General features: G+C 45.8%; 1 protein-coding gene across 3 annotated transcripts in view; it reads right to left on the reverse strand.

The window, feature by feature from the left end:
• Positions 1–18,552, reverse strand: part of LOC126461319 (phosphofurin acidic cluster sorting protein 2) — a 722,007-nt gene that overhangs the window by 226,487 nt on the left and 476,968 nt on the right. The gene's annotated exons all lie outside the window — the stretch shown is intronic.

Below are 18,552 nucleotides of genomic sequence, written 5' to 3' on the forward strand. Positions count from 1 at the left end.
TTATGACTACTCTTTGATGGCGGCCACCTCCCCAGTGGGATTCACGATCGAGCATCGGGAGGGGGGGAGGGGGGCGAGGGTCGGTTCCTTTGCTGATTACCGCTCTTAACGCCCATACAGTAGCGGAAGTCAGTATAAAGGCATTGTCGTTTGTAGGAAAATTGACACTGTCGGTTGGGAAAGTTGTGCACAGTGTATACGCAACAGTATGAGATCCAGTATACTGACAAATGCAGTCAAATGGTATCGCATTTGTAGTACAGTATGTAACAAGAGACGAACGATTTAAGTGGTTCAAATGGCTCTGAGCACTATGGGACTTAACATCGATGGTCATCAGTCCCCTAGAACTTAGAACTACTTAAACCTAACTAACCTAAGGACATCACACACATCCATGCCCAAAGCAGGATTCGAACCTGCGACCGTAGCAGTCGCGCGGCTCCGGACTCAGCGCCTAGAACCGCTAGACCACCGCGGCCGGCTGGGACTTAACATCTGAGGTCATCAGTCCCCTAGAACTTAGAACTACTTGAACCTAACTAACCTAAGCACATCACACACATCCATGCCCGAGGCAGGATTCAAACCTGTGACAGCAACGATTTAAGTGGTAGAGCGTGGAACTCTATATAAAGTCAGTCAGCTCTGCGCGGTGTTAGTGTGTGCGTACGTTGTTTCTTGCAGATACGAAACAGACACCATTAGTGACACCGCTTATTGTGTACGTAAACCACGACGGTGACAATGCCACGCGGAAAACAATTATCGTGTGATAAAAAAGCAAAACTCGGCGCGTAGAACGAAGTAGGACACGCTAATAGTTAAACAGGCAAGAAGTCGAACCGTTCGAGTGCAGTAATTTCGTAACGGTGCGTGTCCACTAGCAAGTAAACTTCCGCAAGTTGCTTGCAGAAGCTACTTCTGCAAGTTCTTTGCATGTGGAAACACCTGCAGCAAGCTGACTTCCTCAAATGGTTCAAATGGCTCTGACCACTATGGGACTTAACATCTATGGTCATCAGTCCCCTAGAACTTAGAACTACTTAAACCTAACTAACCTAAGGACATCACACAACACCCAGTCATCACGAGGCAGAGAAAATCCCTGACCCCGCCGGGAATTGAACCCGGGACCCCCGGGCGCGGGAAGCGCGAACGCTACCGCACGACCACGAGCTGCGGACGACTTCCTCAAGTTTCGTCGACTTGGAGAAGTAGCTTCCGCAAGCTAGTGTAAACGGTTCTCCATAGCTTGCTGCAATTACTTGCTGGACTTGCCAGTTGCAGGAAGTTTTTTCGGAACTTGCAGAAGTGTATACAGTACGAAATGTCACTCTTGAAGTTCGTGTGGACGAGGGAAAAAACACAATGACTTATTCAGCGAGTGGAGTGTTTTCCCGTGTTGTGGGAAACACAACACATGAACTTTAAAAATCGGTTAAAAAAACAAGACGCATTGGAAATTATTGCGTCAGAATTCGACACTACAGAGCCAAAAATTCGGAAAAAATCCACAATTTGCGTACGCAGTATAATTAAGAACTAATAAATCGAAGAAAAGAAAAAGTGGACAAAGTTCAAACGACTAACAAAAAAATAAATGGCTGTTCTTTGATTCCATGAATTTTATGTTTCGTTCCTACACACCAAAAGAAACCGAAGATAATATCGTAAGTGAAACAAATTTAATGTTCTGCATAAGGTATTTATTACTTTTATTGCAGATATATTTATGTTTACACTCTCATCAGAAATCAATTGAAATTTAAAGGCGTCTCTATTGCCAGGCTACTTCCCCTTCTAGTGAAACAAAGTAGTTTGCGAATTCATTTCTGACTTCCTTGGACATCTGTGGCCAATTGCGTATGTTTATTGGTTCCAGCGGTATATTCGTTTCTGTCCATATGTCTTTGCGCCATTCTCCTTGGGTCTGTAAATCTTGAGAATCAAATGTGCCACGTGGGGCATAAACGGAATTTCTACTCTCTTCTGTGAGTAAAAAGTTGTGAAGAGCACAAATAGCTTTGACAATTTGCGTCGATTTCTCTGGGTTTAGAAGAATTTGCGTTCGTAATATTCGAAAACGTGTGCATAAAGCCCAAAAAAGTTTTCAGACGTATTTCTTGCTCTAGAGAGCCGATAGTTAAACACACGATTTTGCACTGGTTGGCCTCTAGAAGGGTAGGGCTTTGTAATATAATTATTTAGAGCAAATGCATCAGCAGCAACAATGACGTAAGGTATCTGTACAGTTCTCCCAGCTAAATTTCGAGGAACTGGTACATTCAAAGCATTAGACTCGAGACATTCTGACAGTCTACAATTATTGAACACTCCATAAGATATTCTACCATTAATGCCCACATCGAAGTATATAACTCTGTAGTCAGGTCCAATCAGTGCCAGTAGCACACTACTGTGGTTCCCTTTATAAGTGAAGTACACACTGCCTTCTTTCTTGGGAACCTGTATGACTATGTTTCCCATCCATAGCGCCAATACAGTTTGGAAAATCCCACCTATTCTCAAACCCAATTTCTTTCAGTAACACTGAAACGAAGGGCAGTGGCGACGGTGAATGCATACCCACTCACTACACACGTCAAGACGTTCAAGCAGACATCCAGCGTCCAACACACGAGGCTTGATGCTTGATTAGTGTGTTCTGGTGGGTTATAATGTAGGGTAGGAAACAATGCTTAATGGGAAACGTATATTCAGAGACACTCAAGTGAAATGTCACTTAAAACTGAATGGCGGATAATACTCTCGCTGCATTTTATTCCACGTCTCTACTGCATCCTGTTGCGAGAATGGAAGGAAGACAAGTTCAGCGGTTCATGCGGGGAGGTGTCTCAGAAGTCAGTCTTACAGTCTGGAATAGGCACTTTGGGGAGAGGAGTGTTTGGGGAGGTGGCGCCTCACAGTAAACGAAACACCACGCAACAAAGATACGGAATGCCTCAACACGCAAACAATAAGTTCCCTTGCCCACTGTAATGGCTATATCTTACGCATGTGGCAGTCAGCATATCAGTCACGTTGAGACACAGCTCAGATTAGACAAACGACGCAATTTATCAGACTAAGCTTACAAATGCCTTTATAACACCGTATCCACTCCAGTACATTAAAACTTTCTCTGTGTCAATAAGGACGATTAGAATGCCTTCGTTTTCTACAGTTCTTGCTTGGCTCGTGCACACATTCCCGACCGATCATCACAACTTACAAATTTTTTCGTGGTTGCCCTAAATCACTTCCGCCGCACGCTACGACATTCCTCCGACGACGCGGCTGCCGATTTCAGTGTACTCTTCGCGTCTCGGCTAGCGCTCTCTCTACCGCCACGTAGCGGACCACCTCTTCAGACCTGCTCCGTGTTATTTCCGGCCTGCAAGACTTCCGTAAACAGGGCTCTCCGGCGCGCGGGCTAACAGCCCCTGACGGCGCAGCCCTAGACTGCACGCCACGCACCTTCGTGTCATTTCCCTCGGGGAGCGAGCGAGACATCGATTTTCGCCTTCGTGCGTCACGAGTCCGCGGGCTGGTAGCTCATGTATCATTTAAAAAAGCGCCACGGCCAATACGGCCGGGGGAAACCCTCAGCGGCGGAACCGGGGAGGCGGCCGCCTCTAAGCATCCACTCCACCAGCCAGCCAGCCAGCCAGCCAGCCGGCCAACCACCTTGCACTTGGAACAGGACACACTGCGCTCTACCGGGGATCACACCTGTCCAGGACGCTATTTTTAGACGCAACAGCCTTCTTATAGCGGCACATTTTCGCCTGTTATTTATTACTGCCACAGTCTATTATAACGCAACATGTCTTTCCTTGCCGGCCGGAGTGGCCGAGCGGTTCTAGGTGCTACAGTCTGGTACCACGCGACCGCTACGGTCGCAAGTTCGAATCCTGCCTCGGGCATGGATGTGTGTTATGTCCTTAGGTTAGTTAGGTTTAAGTAGTTCTAAGTCTAGGGGACTGATGACCTCAGAAGTTAAGTCCCATAGTGCTCAGAGCCATTTGAAACTTTTTTTCCCTTGTCTTTCCTTAAAAGACACTTAGTAGCAGATCGAAAGGACGCAGCATCCAACCGTGCGCTGGATTGGCCTCCCGGCCACAAAGGGGGTTACGAAATCCCATTTATCAAAGGGAGATATATTTAGTGACACGCAAAAATCTAACCAAAGCAGCGCCAACTGTAAAAAATGATTGACAAATTAAATACGCTGCGTACATAACAATTATCAGCTACACGATGAGTCGTTTAACACTTTTAGCTGAAGTCTGGCGTTGATGTACTAACGCCACATTTCACAATATAAACGATATGCAAATTTTTGGAAACAACTGCCATATTCTTACCTTAAGTACCGGGTGATCAAAAAGTCAGTATAAATTTGAAAATTGAATAAATCACGGAATAATGTAGACAGAGAGGTACAAATTGGCACACATGCTTGGAATGACATGGGATTTTATTAGAACCAAAAAAATACTAAAGTTCAAAAAATGTCCGACAGATGGCGCTTCATCTGATCAGAATAGCAATAATTAGCATAACAAAGTAAGACAAAGCAAAGATGGTGTTCTTTACAGGAAATGCTCAATATGTCCACCATCATTCCTCAACAATAGTTGTAGTCGAGGGATAATGTTGTGAACAGCACTGTAAAGCATGTCCAGAGTTATGGTGAGGCATTGGCGTCGGATGTTGTCTTTCAGCATCCGTAGAGATGTCGGTTGATCACGATACACTTGCGACTTCACGTAACCCCAAAGCCAATAGTTGCACGGACTGAGGTCTGGGGACCTGGGAGGCCAAGCATGACGAAAGTGGCGGCTGAGCACACGATCATCACCAAACGACGCGCGCAAGAGATCTTACACGCGTCTACCAAATATGGGGTGGAGCGCCATCCTGCATAAACATCGTACGTTCCAGCAGGTGTTTATCAGCCAGGCTGGGGATGATGCGCTTCTGTAACATATCGGCCTACCTCTCACCCGTCACTGTAGCAGTTACAAAACCAGAATCACGCATTTCCTCTAAGAAAAAAGGCCCTATAACGGTAGATGTGCAAAATCCAACCCATACGGTGACTTTCTCGTCGTGCAATGGAGTTTCCACGACAGTTCTAGGATTTTCGGTAGCCCGAATTCTGCAGTTGTTGGCGGTGACAGACCCTCGGAGCGTGAAATGAGCTTCGTGGGTCCACAACACGTTACTCAACCAATCGTCATCTTCCGCCATCTTTTGAAACGCCCACACCGCAAATGCCCTCCGCTTCACTAAATCGCCAGGTAACAGTTCGTGATGCCGATGGATTTTGTACGGATAGCATCGGAGGGTACGCCTAGGTGCCAACCAAACAGTAGTCTATGGAATGTCTGTGCGACGTGCGACTGCACGAGCGCTGACTACCCCGTGCATAGACGAACCCGCTACAGTCTCCATTTCTTCCTGAACTGTCTCAGCAGCATTACGCCCTGTGCTCGGTCGGCGACTATGGGGTCTAGCGTTGAAACAACCCGTGGCTTCGAACTTCGAAATCATTCTCGCCACAGCTGCATTTGTCAACGGAGCTTTACCCGTTCGAATCCCCTTCCTATGGCGATAGGATCGTAGTGCTGAACTGGCACATTCCCCATTCTGATAATACAGCTTCACTGAAAGCGCCTTTTCAGGTAACGTCAACGTGCTGTGACTGCTGGCGCATCTCATTCTCTCTCTCATACAGCTGCTTTTATACACGATTGTCATGCGCAGTCACTGACGTTTTGCTGTCCAGCGCCATCTGTCGGACATTTTGTGAACTTTGTTTTTTTTTGTCCTAATAAAACCCCATGTCATTCCAAGCAGGTGTGTCAATTTTTACCTCTATCTACATTGTTCCATGGTTTATTAAGTTTTCAAATTTATACTGACTTTTTGATCACCCGGTACATGAACGCACGTTTAGCCTGTTGTTCTTAACTTGACATCATCATCGATTTTCATTTCCATTTCGAATATATCTCAGTTCAAAACTTCCAACAGCTGATGGTTAACTGCACCGCAGAAATCCCATGACCAAAATGTTCGATAGCACCAATGACAAGAGACAAAATGTTCCAAAAATCACATGAACTGAGTAGTTGGTTGCTTTTATAAGACATGTTAATATAGTGTACAGACGCATAAAAATCAATTCAGCTATCTCATAATATGTTCGGTGGACTGAGGCACACCACAAACAAACAACATTAGCTTCCCACCCGCAAACCATAAAAAACTGTACCAACGGATTTAATATTTCAGGAGAATATTACGAAAGGTACTAAAAACGGAGTAGTTCACAGCAATACATATAGTTTTGTCTTTTGTGTACAAAACGCAACTGGGACTGTGCCATCGGCATATAATTGCATCTTCTAATAATTTCCGGGCGTGCAGCCGGATCCCGTCGACCTTCTCCCACGACATTTCGGCCCAGAGACGTCCGGCCATCTCCAGGTGAGTAGATTGGTTGGTTAGATTAAAACAGGGGGAAAGGGACCAAACTACGAGGTCATCAGTCCCTTGTCCCGAATAAAACAATGCCTCAAGTGTGGGAATAAAATAAACGAAGCTGACAACTCAAAACGGAATAAAAGGAAAAATTAAAACGAGGAACGGCAACAAACATGTAAATGGACAAAAGGGGACAAGAAAACGACAGAAACGCAATAAACGGGATGAAGAGATTAAAACAACAAAGCAAATTACCATGGCTGGCTGACCATGGGAATAAAAAAGGAGAAGCCAGCCACTCTCCAACACATGAAAACCTCCACCCTAGAAGCACTGGGGAGGACAATGATGACGTATGGTTTGTGGGGCGCTCAACTGCGCGTTCATCAGCGCCCGTACAAAGTCCCAACGTTTGCTCAGTCCAAACTCGCCACTTTCAGGATTGATGATGAAATGATGAGGACAACACAAACACCCAGTCATCTCGAGGCAGGTGAAAATCCCTGACCCCGCCGGGAATCGAACCCGGGACCCCGTGCTCGGAAAGCGAGAACGCGACCGCGAGACCACGAGCTGCTGACACACAAAGGGACAAAGGGCATGCGCTAAAACTTAGACCAAATGATAAAACCCACCCTCACAAATAAAAGGTAAAACTAAATCATCCGGTGAGGCGTTGTCAGATAAAATTAGCGGCAACAAGTCCGGTAACCCAAGATTTCGCCGCTGGGCAGTCAAAGTGGGACAGTGCAGCAGAATGTGGGCCACTGTCTACCGAGCGCCGCACCGACACTCGGGCGGGTCTCCACGGGGCAGGAGGTAACCGTGGGTCGCCAAACCGTGGCCGATGCGGAGCCGGCAGAGGACAACTGATTCCCGGCTAGAGGCCCGCACATTCGTAGTCTCCTTAATGACACGCTGTTTGTTCTGGGTACTGTTATACCATTCCATCTCCATTCCATCTCCATCTCCATGTCACCCTACGGCCCAAGTCAGAGCGCAGGTCAGGTTCAGAGATGCCCATCTCCAGAAGCGGTTTCCGCGTAGCCTGTTTGGCCAGCCTGCTCTTGCTCTTAATTTCTGTCTTGTGCAGGCAAGTGCTGTTTTAAATAGTAAATGTTACAGGGCTTTTGTGGGTAATATAGCAACACGGAGGCATTGTCAAACGATTTTCTGCTTTTAAGTGCCAACTTGACCTAATAATATGACGCATATCGCTTCGCTATTGTAACTTTGTTTTGCTATACGTTTCGAATAATCAAGAAGAATCTAATATGAAAAGGCTGCTTTCATAATCCAGCCTTTTTCTTAAGACGGAATGACGAAACTGACGTTCCGTCTACTCCGAAAATGCTGAGAACACATTTTGCTATGCACAGCCTTCAACCAGAGCGCTCTTACGAGTTGTAATGACAGGAAATCTAAAGTCAGATGACAGAAATAAAACAGGTACATTAAAAGTGAACAGCGCAACGAAAAGTCATTAGTATAAAAAAATTCGCTTTCACGACTCCACTTACGAATGAAAAGTGATTGCTTTACACTTCGGACTATAATCAGAACGATTTGTACACCTGTAAATGATGCAATCTGATTTTTTCTTTTTTTTTTTATCAAAACACTTCCACCAGATGCTAATGTTTGGCTCTGCTAACGTGGCGGACGTCAACTTCAAGTTTGTGACGTTATGACAACTCCCCCTATTATACCTGCATGGGTACGACAGTGTCTTTTACTATCCTACGTCGGTAGAGACATTCAACTATCGCAGCTACAGAGTTTCCTGTGCTACAGCAGAGGCACACAGGCTTTCCGACAGGAGATCTGCGCACGAGTTCAACTCAACGCTGTTTTATGACTCGAGGAAGTGGAGGGAACTTTTAGCTCCCGTCGGGCAGGTAAGCGTTAACATACTTAAAACAAGTCGTCTTTACAACTAACAGTAATTTTTATCTAATATTTGTTACGAGAAACACGCAACACTTCGTGGAAATGAGCAAAAAATTCAACAACACTTGTATAATGTTGTAAGACTGTCCGCTGAGATTTAAGCAGTAAAAAACTCTCCAAACACCAAGTGCAACGAGCAGACATTACTCAATGAATGTGTACAGGATGTTTTGTTTGAAACTTTAATTTCTATCCGTCGGGCACTAAAACTAAAATTATCGCGGATGTCACTAAAAGAAATAATGGTTTTGAACTGTAGGTGCGATCAATTGAAACAGAACTGTGACAAACATCAGTGTCAATATGGCTGCGTCTGGTACAGCAGGCCTCAAGAAACAACTTTAAGGAGCCGTTTCGACAAGAAGTCCCAAGACCTGCTTCTTCTGGGTGGAACTAAAATGTGAAAAATCTCTCACTACGCAACAACACGATATTGCGCAGAAGGCTGTATGTGAGACACATGATGAGCAACTGATGTACCGTGCTCCTGGCAAATCAAAAATGGAAGAGTCCCTAGGTATTGGAATATCTTTGCAATTAGGCAGTGGAGCTGTTTTTCCTGAAACGCAAGCTGCTAGTCCACAACTGACGTCGCACCACAGTGGTGGGTAGCGTGGACTTGGGAAGCCATTGGCTTGTCGCTGAACCGCAGTTCCATTCCACGCCAAGCCAATAAGCAGCGGCGTAAATGAAGCCACACCGACACGAGCCGCTCTTCCGCAAACGACGGGCCTCTGCTCGCCCTGAGTGTGCTGCTCGCGAGACGAGCACTGCGTCCGCCTTGCCAGGCACGTTGGTGACGGGGCCGACAGCCCCTCAACACCGGGGAGTCCTCTGAGATCAGAGCTGCCTCATCTTCTAACCTCTAGAAGATCCACCGCAAATCTCGCACCAACTACAGTTCTTGCCGGCTAGGAACGGATATAGAGCAATAATGTGTTAAATAAACGTTACTTAAGCTTTTGTTAAGCTCCATTCCCGAAGGTCTGCCGTATTAATTGAAAAATGCACTGTCTAATCCGTTGTTACATTTTTTTCATCCGCAAACGAGCATGCCTAATAACGAAGCACAATAAATGGATCCTTTACATATATCAGCTCTAAATAATCATGGCGAGGCTCGCATGGTGACGTGGTAGGTGTTCGAAATCACATGAAAGATTTCGGCAATCCGTCACGTGTGAAGACTGTTCACAAGCCGGCCGGTGTGTGGCCGAGCGATTCTAGGCGCTTCAGTCCGGAACCGCGCGACCGCTACGGTCGGAGGTTCGAATCCTGCCTCGGGCATGGATGTGTGAGGTGGCCTTAGGTTAGTTAGGTTTACGTAGTTCTAAGTTCTAGGGGACTGATGACCTCAGAAGTTAAGTCCCATAGTGCTCAGAGCCATTTGAATCAGAAGATAAAACATTATTTCATCATTCTCACGTTTTGGTAACGCTCTTAGGTGATTCTTACTTGACCACTATTTCTATTCAGTAGCAGAATCTTTACGTTATGTGAAATATAAACCCTGAAACAAGAAAGTGCAGAACACTTTACTGGAAGTAGTGCAAGCTGTCTTGCAGGTAAAGACAGTCAAACAAACTGACTTCTGACAAAGAGGGCACTTTTAGTTACATAATAGCGAATATTATAGAATATTCTTTTATTAAACTAAACAGAAAGCATCAAAACATATTGGAAAACGCGAAAGTTAGTAAAAGTATTTGGATACAGTCGGTCTGCGAATCAGCAACCCATGTTTACATTTCTAACATGCGTCTCTACTGATTATGCTACTCCGGCCACAATGATATACGAATATACATTCCATATTAACATCCTCTGTGCGCATTGATCGTAGAGATGTTATTAAATGACCTGTAATTATAGCAGGTTGTACGAAGAGGGATCCTCAATGCGCCATTGACTCTAAACGGCATGCTTTCATAATGCGCAAGATACAATAAGTTTTTAACTAACAATATGTTGTTTCGCGATATTTTATTACAAAATACCGTACAATTTAAGACGGGTTTTCGAGAGATGATCAATTTTTCGGGATTTTTTAGAAACGGAATGTATACACTGTGGTGAAAAGTCATTGCGTACCTGCTAATTTCGTCTCGGACCTCCTTTTTTTTCGGCGTAGTGCAGCGTCTCGATGTGGCATGGACTCAACAAGTCGTTCGATGTACCCTGAAGAAATATTGAGCCGTTCATAACTGCGACAGTGGTGTCAATGCAGGAGTTTGTGTACGAAATTACCTCCGGATTACGCCCCATAAATGTTCTACGGGATTCGTGTCGGGCGATCTGTGCGGCCAAATCGTTCGTTCCAGAACGTTCTTCAAACCAATCGCGAACAACTGTGCCCTGGTGACATGACACCGTTGTTTGGGAACATGAAGTCAATGAATGGCTGCAAATGGTCCCCAAGTAGCCGAACACAACCATTTCCAGTCTATGGTCGGTTCAGTTGGACTAGAGCACCAAGTCCATTCCATGTAAACACTGCTCACACCATTATGGGACCACCACCAGCAGCTTGCACAGTACCTTGCTGACAACTTGAGTCCATGGTTTCGTGGGGTCTGCGCTACACTCAAATCCTACCGTCAGCTCTTATCTCCTGAAATAGGAAGTCATCTGATCAGACCAAGGTTTTCCACTCGTCTAGGCTCTAACTTATATGGTCACGAGCCCAGGAGAGGCACTTCAGGTGATATCGTGCTCTTAGCAAAGGCAACCGAGTCGGTCGTCTGCTGCCATAGCCCATTAACGCCAAATGTCACCGCAGTGTCCTAACGGATACGTTCGTCGCACGTCCCACATTGATTTCTGTGGTTATTTCACGCAGTGTTTCTTGTCTGTTAGCACTGATAGCTCTATGCAACCGCCGCCGCTCTCGCTCGTTAAGTGACGACCGTCGGCCAGTGCGTTGTCTGCGGTGAGAGGTAATGCCAGAAATTTGGTATTCTCGGGGCGCTCTTGACACTGTGTATCTCGAAATATTGATTTCCCAAGCGATTTTAGAAACAATGTCCCGTGTGTGTAGCTCCAACTACCTTTCCACGTTCAAAGTCTGTTAATCCCGGCCGTGAGACCACAATGACATCAGAAACCTTTCCACATGCACCACCTGAGTACAAAAGACTGCTCCGCCAACGCACTGTCGTTTTATACCTTGCGTACGCGATATTACCGCCATGTGTATATAATATCCACCAAATATGGGTTGCAAGTGAAAGCGTCTTCCATCTGTGTACTGTAGAGAGGCGACGTTCTTCCATTTCATGGGTCTACGTTCAGATCTACGTTCAGAATATCTGACGTACCAGATATTGCTGGGCACGTTCGGAAAGACTGAGCAACGTGCTGCTTCTACGTCATGCCGTCACGAACTCGGCACGCGCAACGTTGACGTTCCGATGCACGATCCGTGTTCAGACGATTCTAGCCTCGCGGGAGTGGATGTGTCACACGGGCGCAGCTGGTGCTGAGCGAGCAGCGCCCGTCGCAGTTTTCACCTGGCGGCGGGGAGGCCGTGGTAGTGGAGTGGAGTGGAGTGGAGTGGGATCCGGTTTGTCACGGTGGTGATGCAGAGCCGTTTCCGCGGAAAGCAGCCAGCGGCGCGAATCGCGCCGGAACTCTGCGCGCGAGAGTGAAACCGGCTGCCCCAACTGGACCGGCGCGCCGCAGCCAGCGAAGGGGACGACTCGCACGTTACCGTCTGCGCGCACCAGTGTTCCCGTATTCTGGCACGCTTTTATTTCAACTATACTATGCTGTATGTAACTTCGCTACAAGTGATTATATATATAGGCACAATGTCCGTATCCGTAGGGACAACTCGAGTTTCGTGGACACACAGAAGTGACGTGCACTGCTACAACACTTTCATCGCTTCGCGCTGCCTTGTGGAACGTCTGCACGGTACATTCTATGCAACTAAGTTTCCGTAGCAAACGCCTTATGTCATTCCGTAATGGTATTTCTCGCCTCGCCGTGTTGCCTTCCTCTTGGCTGTTCGTGACGCCAGGCTCGGTTTCCGGCATCCGGCAGAAGGTGACTTTAACCAACCTGGAGACGTTCGATCGGTCTTTCCCTGACCTGTCAAAAGTTGTCTGCAGCCAGAGCCTACCATGACTGTTCATGGTGTAGTGGCTCTGCCAGAATGGCACCTGTTGTAAACAAACTTTAGAAAAGTCGTGGCAGGAAGTGCAGCTTTCCAGGGCGTACCGGTAGCAGGAGCAGAAAATTATCGATGGAAATGTCTGGGTTTCTGTTCCTACAGGAGGTGGGTAGAAAAGCCTGAATGTTAACTCAGTCTCGTGGATCATCTTGCCGCTTGCGAAATCTGGTAGCCTGCTGGCAGCTGATGCGTGTCCAGGAGAAAAGTCCTGTTGTCACCTGTGGTGGCCTGGGTATGTTACTGTTTAACATCTCAGCAGTCGCTGGTTAATGGTCCTTTGCTATCTACAGAGCTAGTTATTCAATACAGAACGTCTAATCAAACTACACAGTGCATTCCCATTCGAGGGATTGGGATTCTGTTTAGTCAGTTTCCAGTTTTTGTAGGCGAGTGGTGCTATTTAATGAATGCACGCCTGACGGGTAAGGAGTGCGCTGATATCACAGCGGCGACCCACCGGCTCGCAGGTGGTGATTGTCAGCCACCTGTACTTACCGAAGCCAATCAAAGTCGTTTGTTCTGGCGTAGTTTCAGATATGCATCAATGAAGAGTTGTGCTGCTTTGTCTCTGTGAAGATTGTCGGCATAAGTTTTCCAGCCCAGCAGTCGAGTCTCGAAAGCTTTCTTAATGTAGACAAACAGCTACAGCGAAATAATCATTGGATTTGAATCGGTGAATAACACTTTCTCGCGAGTCAAGACTGGTTTTAGTAGTGAATCTTCGGAGTAATTTTTCCCTTGTGTTTCGCGCACAAAGAGTGCAGGGATCGTGACTATCCCGAAACTGCTTAGCGGAATTAATCGATGAACTTATTCAACATCAGGGTACAATCTTTTCGGATCGTTCCCCACGAATAATTTTACTCTATTTGTTGGAACCACCTGCGAACCCGTTTCGGCACACAAATCACTAGAATGATGTTTCGGCCATCTCCACCACGTTTCGTTGGACGCGTCTTTCCCCTCCGTTCCCGTTGCTTGATCGCCACCATCTTCATCTCAGTTTAAGTACTGCGCCTCACGTCATCGACCCTCTGTCTCGCGTGCTCACGTCTCATCTACGCCTGCTCCAATGATTCTTGTCTTCCACTACCAATTCAAATACAGTTTCCAGTTACGACTAGTGTCGTCGTGTGCGCCCACTCTCTTAGATGAGTTGTGTTTTTTCATTAGGCATGATTTTTTTCGATCGTGGGATCCTTCCAGGACGTCCTTTCTCCTAACTCGAACGATCCCTCGGTTTTTCAACATTCTCCAGTACATTCTACATCTACATCCATACTCCGCAAGCCACCTCACGGTGAGTACCTCTATCGGTTCTCCCTTCTATTCCAGTCTCGTGTTGTTTGTGGAAAGAAAGATTGTCGGTATGCCGCTGTGTGGGCTGTAATCTCTCTGATTTTATTCACATGGTCTCTTCGCGAGATATACGTAGGAGGGAGCAATATACTGCTTGACTCCTCGGTGAAGGTATGTTCATGAAACTTCAACAAAAGCCCGTACCGAGCTACTAAGCGTCTCTCCTGCAGAGTCTTCCACTGGAGTTTATCTATCATCTCCGTAACGCTTTCGCAGTTACTAAGTGATCCTGTAACGAAGCGCGCTGCTCTCCGTTGGATCTTCTCTATCTCTTCTATCAACCCTATCTGGTACGGATCCCACACCGGTGGGCAGTATTCAAGCAGTGGGCGAACAACTGTACTGTAACCTGCTTCGTTTTCAGATTGCATTTCCTTAGGATTCTTCCAATGAATCTCAGATTTTTAAAGGCTTTAATAGTTTCATTTCCGTCTTTCATGATGTCCTTGTTTCGCACCCACAGGGAGCTGCGTGCAAAACATAGCTTTTCCATGAAAATTTTACAGAAAGACTTTCGCCTTGCCTAACTATTGCTATTACATCTCTCTTGCTGCCATCAATTGTATTTCTGAGAGCAAAATTCGTTCAGCTCTTCAAGTGTATCTTGTCCAACTTCAAGATGTAGCCACCCAACATGTCAACCAGCTACACATACACCATTACCTTACCTTTCTTTTTGTTTTCGTGGGTATTACAGGCATCTGGTAGTGCACTTTCTACTCCACAAACGATTCAACTCTAATCCTGCTGACTTTCGACGAACTCTGCTGTTATCGGCGAATCGTCAAAAGCTCGTTTCCTGTAGGTGCTCACTGCCTACAGCCATGCGGCCTCTCACTTCTATAATTTCCTCCTCCTCCTCCTCCTCCTCCTCCTCGGTGAGCCAACCCTAACCTTGACTGGCGTTATTTCCTTGTTTTGACATACTGTACGACTCCGCCACTGCTGACTACACTCTGCTTGACATCAACACAATGGAGTACTCCTTTACTGGAAGGAAAGCGCTGTCCCCAAAATCTTTTACTTCGTATTTGGGAACAAGAAGTCTTCCCAGAACAGTCTTGTCCACAGAACACTCACCTATCCTGTATGAGTTGAGGCGGCTGTGCGAGTTAGTGCGTTATCATGCTGCTTTATAAGAACTTTCCTTCAACTTCGGACTCTTTCAAAGTCCAAGACGCAGAAACTTGGGGTAAGCAGTGCCCCTCAGAGCGATGGTCTGTCACAGTTTCGTACCTGAAGGTACTGTGGTCGCATGTTGGGCCTTCGTTATTTGTTGTTCCTTTTCATCTTGGAAGACGGATCTTCACTGAGAACTCATCAAACAGCCAAATAATGTGTCTCTTGATGACCACGTTAGTATAATCTATTCGTCAATGTGTAAGTCTAATACATTAATTCACTGAAATGTTGAATTTTTTGAGCGTGAATCCAAGTCAGCTTATGACGCCGGATTTCTATTGCTTTGCCAACTGATGCACCAACCAGCGGACAAATCGGTAAACGAGAAGTACACGTTCGTGCTCTGCGGAGTGGCAGTTTTATACACCCTGTCACGACACGAGAACATGTCGCAACTGGTTTATCGAGGAATATGGCTCGTTGGCAACACGCTTTTTGACACTCCCCACTGTTGGGTTTCGTTCAACAACCCAACTGTTTAGGATTTTCTCCTCGATGCTATTAACACTGATCACGAAATTTCATGTGAAATGAGCAAAACACTTTTCCATGAAGAAAAAAAAGACATCTAGAATATTTACGAAAAAGTAGATATTAGAGGTAAAGCACTGAATTTTACCGAAACTTCACAAGAAGCTAAAATCCGCTCTGATACTGCTAGAAAATCTACCGTTTGCGAAACACGCACACTATAGACCAATAGGCAGTAGTTTTAACTCCCAGTCTAGCGTTACCAGCGATTACAGAGCAGCTAAAGTGTTTTTAACTCGCTGTACACTTTTCTGCAGTACTGTTTCTAAAATAAAAAATCTGAATAAATATTGTTTCTGTAAAAGATATTAGGCAGATTGGTATCTCAGAGAGAGAGATTCCTGGCAGGCACAAATTTAGAAGATTGGTGAACAACTACCAAGGTTTTAAAATGGTTTCAACGTCCAAAAGACGGAGAGGACCATTATCCGAAGAACACAGACAAGCACTTCTTGGTGGGCTCAGAAGATACTGGCAGGAAGTCAAAGCTGGAAAAAGAACAAGACCTAGACACTAAAATGATATTGTCCTTAGAGGCTCAACTCGATAGGAAAAAAAATTGTTTCTGTAAAATGTTTTACGATAACACCTGAACAGTACGTCAGTGATGTCTCCACAAGTTAATGTAATTATAGGATACGCTGCGTCTTTCAAGAACGGGTCGAATATCAAAAAAGTACTCTCAACTGATAATATTAATTATACCTAAGGAGTATATTCTCTTCGCGCTCAGGGCTCGCCGATTTCTGGAGCTGATTTTACGCTTCGCTAACAAAAACTCGAACTCTTTAAATGACTAAGTGCAATCATAAAGTAGATTAGTCTGTATGAAATTGTTTGCTGAAACATTTAAATTCGATAGTTAACCGACAATATACAAAAGTTTGTAGTGGTCACATATGCTCAACCGTATGTAGATCAGGTTAATTGGTAGAATACTGCGAAAATGGTATCAGTTTCCAAAGGAGATTGCTTACAAAGTATTTGTGCGACCAGTGCTAGAGAAGTGTTCAAGTGTGCGCGCGCATGTGCGTGCGTGCGATACGAAACAGACTAAAAGCAACGTTAAACGTAGATAATTAAAGGCAGCACGAATGGTAAAGGATTTGTTTAGATCACAAGAGTGTGTCCCAGACGTGTAGAAAATCTAGGTTAGGAGGCGCTTGAAGATAAACGCTTACTTCCAAAGTCTCAAGAACCAATGTTACGTGAGGCATCTAGGAATCGACATTTCGCTCCCGTAGGGAGTCATTCCTCCCTCAGTCTACGTGATAATGACCGGGACAAGTCATAATAGATACCATCGCCGAATCCTCTTCAGGTTTTCCGAGAGTTATCTAAAGTATTTGTTGCGGGTGTCAGGAGCGTTCGAGTTCTCGTCCAGTTGCTCTCCTGCAGAGTCTGCGCTCTTACACCACTGACCTCTCCGCCCACGGGCCGCTAAGCTCCCGCTCCGACAGCAAAGTACCTGCTAGCGCACCACTGCAGCACAATGTGCACACACACACGTAACTTCAGCAGTCAGAGCAATAACAAACGATAAGCCAACAATATGACATAACTCAAATGCCTGTACGCGCAGAGAGGGTTCGCCAGAGGAGAAGCACGTGACGGCTGGTGACCGCCATTTCCGCCAGAACGCGCCACGGAACCGCCGCTCAATGCTCCAAATACCGGGAGACGCTGTTGACACGGGGGCTTACGGCACTCGGATTGGGCTTCTCTCCTGTTCGATATTGCGTGACCCGAGTGTATACTGGCGGAGGAATTGTTTGTAAACTCCTCTGCGTGCACTGCTACTCGCAGTATCTAAAGCCAACACGTGCGAGAAGGCACGCAAAAAAGGTCGCTGATAGATACTTCGGTTACAATGCTCGAGTCGCGTTTTATTTGAATGCGACATTAAGAATACGAAATCGGCAGGACGGCTAAGTGTTCCGGTCAATTACTGTACACACGAACACACTGCAGAAACAATGGCCCTCATTTCACATTGTTAACACCCGTAATTACTATATTGGAAGAGGAACGTAACGATGCATATTATACTCAAAAAATGGCTATGAGTACTATGGCACTTAACTTCTGAGGTCATCAGTCCACTAGAACTTAGAACTACTTAAACCTAACCAACCTAAGGACATCACACAGATCCATGCCCGAGGCAGGAGTCGAACCTGCGACCGTAGCGGTAGCGCGGTTCCAGACTGTAGCGCCTGGAACCGCTCTGCCACCCCGGCCGGCTATTACAATCAATTCCTTGACTTGACATCTCGTTTAAGGTCCCAGGAAAGTGTTGCTCTGAGCTTAGATGTACTGGCGTCAAATTTAGTAAAACCACTAACAACTTTTTTTTTTTTGTAATATACTTCATTGTGTCTGCTAGCGATAAGTATGAAGAAAAAAAAAAACACACACACACACCCTGAATAATCAAAGCAAGTTCTGGATCCTTTCTGTTGCGAATATAAATAGTAACGAGTGAAGATAGGCGTCGGGAGGTTTAGTTTGTTTAGTTTCAAAGCATTTTGCGTTGCACAACGATTTGCCCTAAAACTCGGAGCACAACGAATGCAAAATCAGTATAAAAAAATAAGCACGTGTGATATATTACCGCCAGTCTAAGATAATTGTTCGACGTATGTAAACGCTGTGATAACTGGTGTTAGCTCTGCAAGTTGGGAAGTTATGCTCTCATCTCCACCATTAGGAGCTTTTAAATTTCGTGCACGTGATGACTGTTGCAGCAAACATTTTCATTCACTTGAAAGAACGACACTGTTCGAAGTCGAGTGGCACTCGAAAACAAAAACGGCCACGCGGTGCACGTAAAATTAAAGGCGCCTGACGACGAGGGT

Source organism: Schistocerca serialis, chromosome 1 (genome assembly GCF_023864345.2).
Source record: "Schistocerca serialis cubense isolate TAMUIC-IGC-003099 chromosome 1, iqSchSeri2.2, whole genome shotgun sequence".
Classification (NCBI taxonomy): domain Eukaryota; kingdom Metazoa; phylum Arthropoda; class Insecta; order Orthoptera; family Acrididae; genus Schistocerca; species Schistocerca serialis.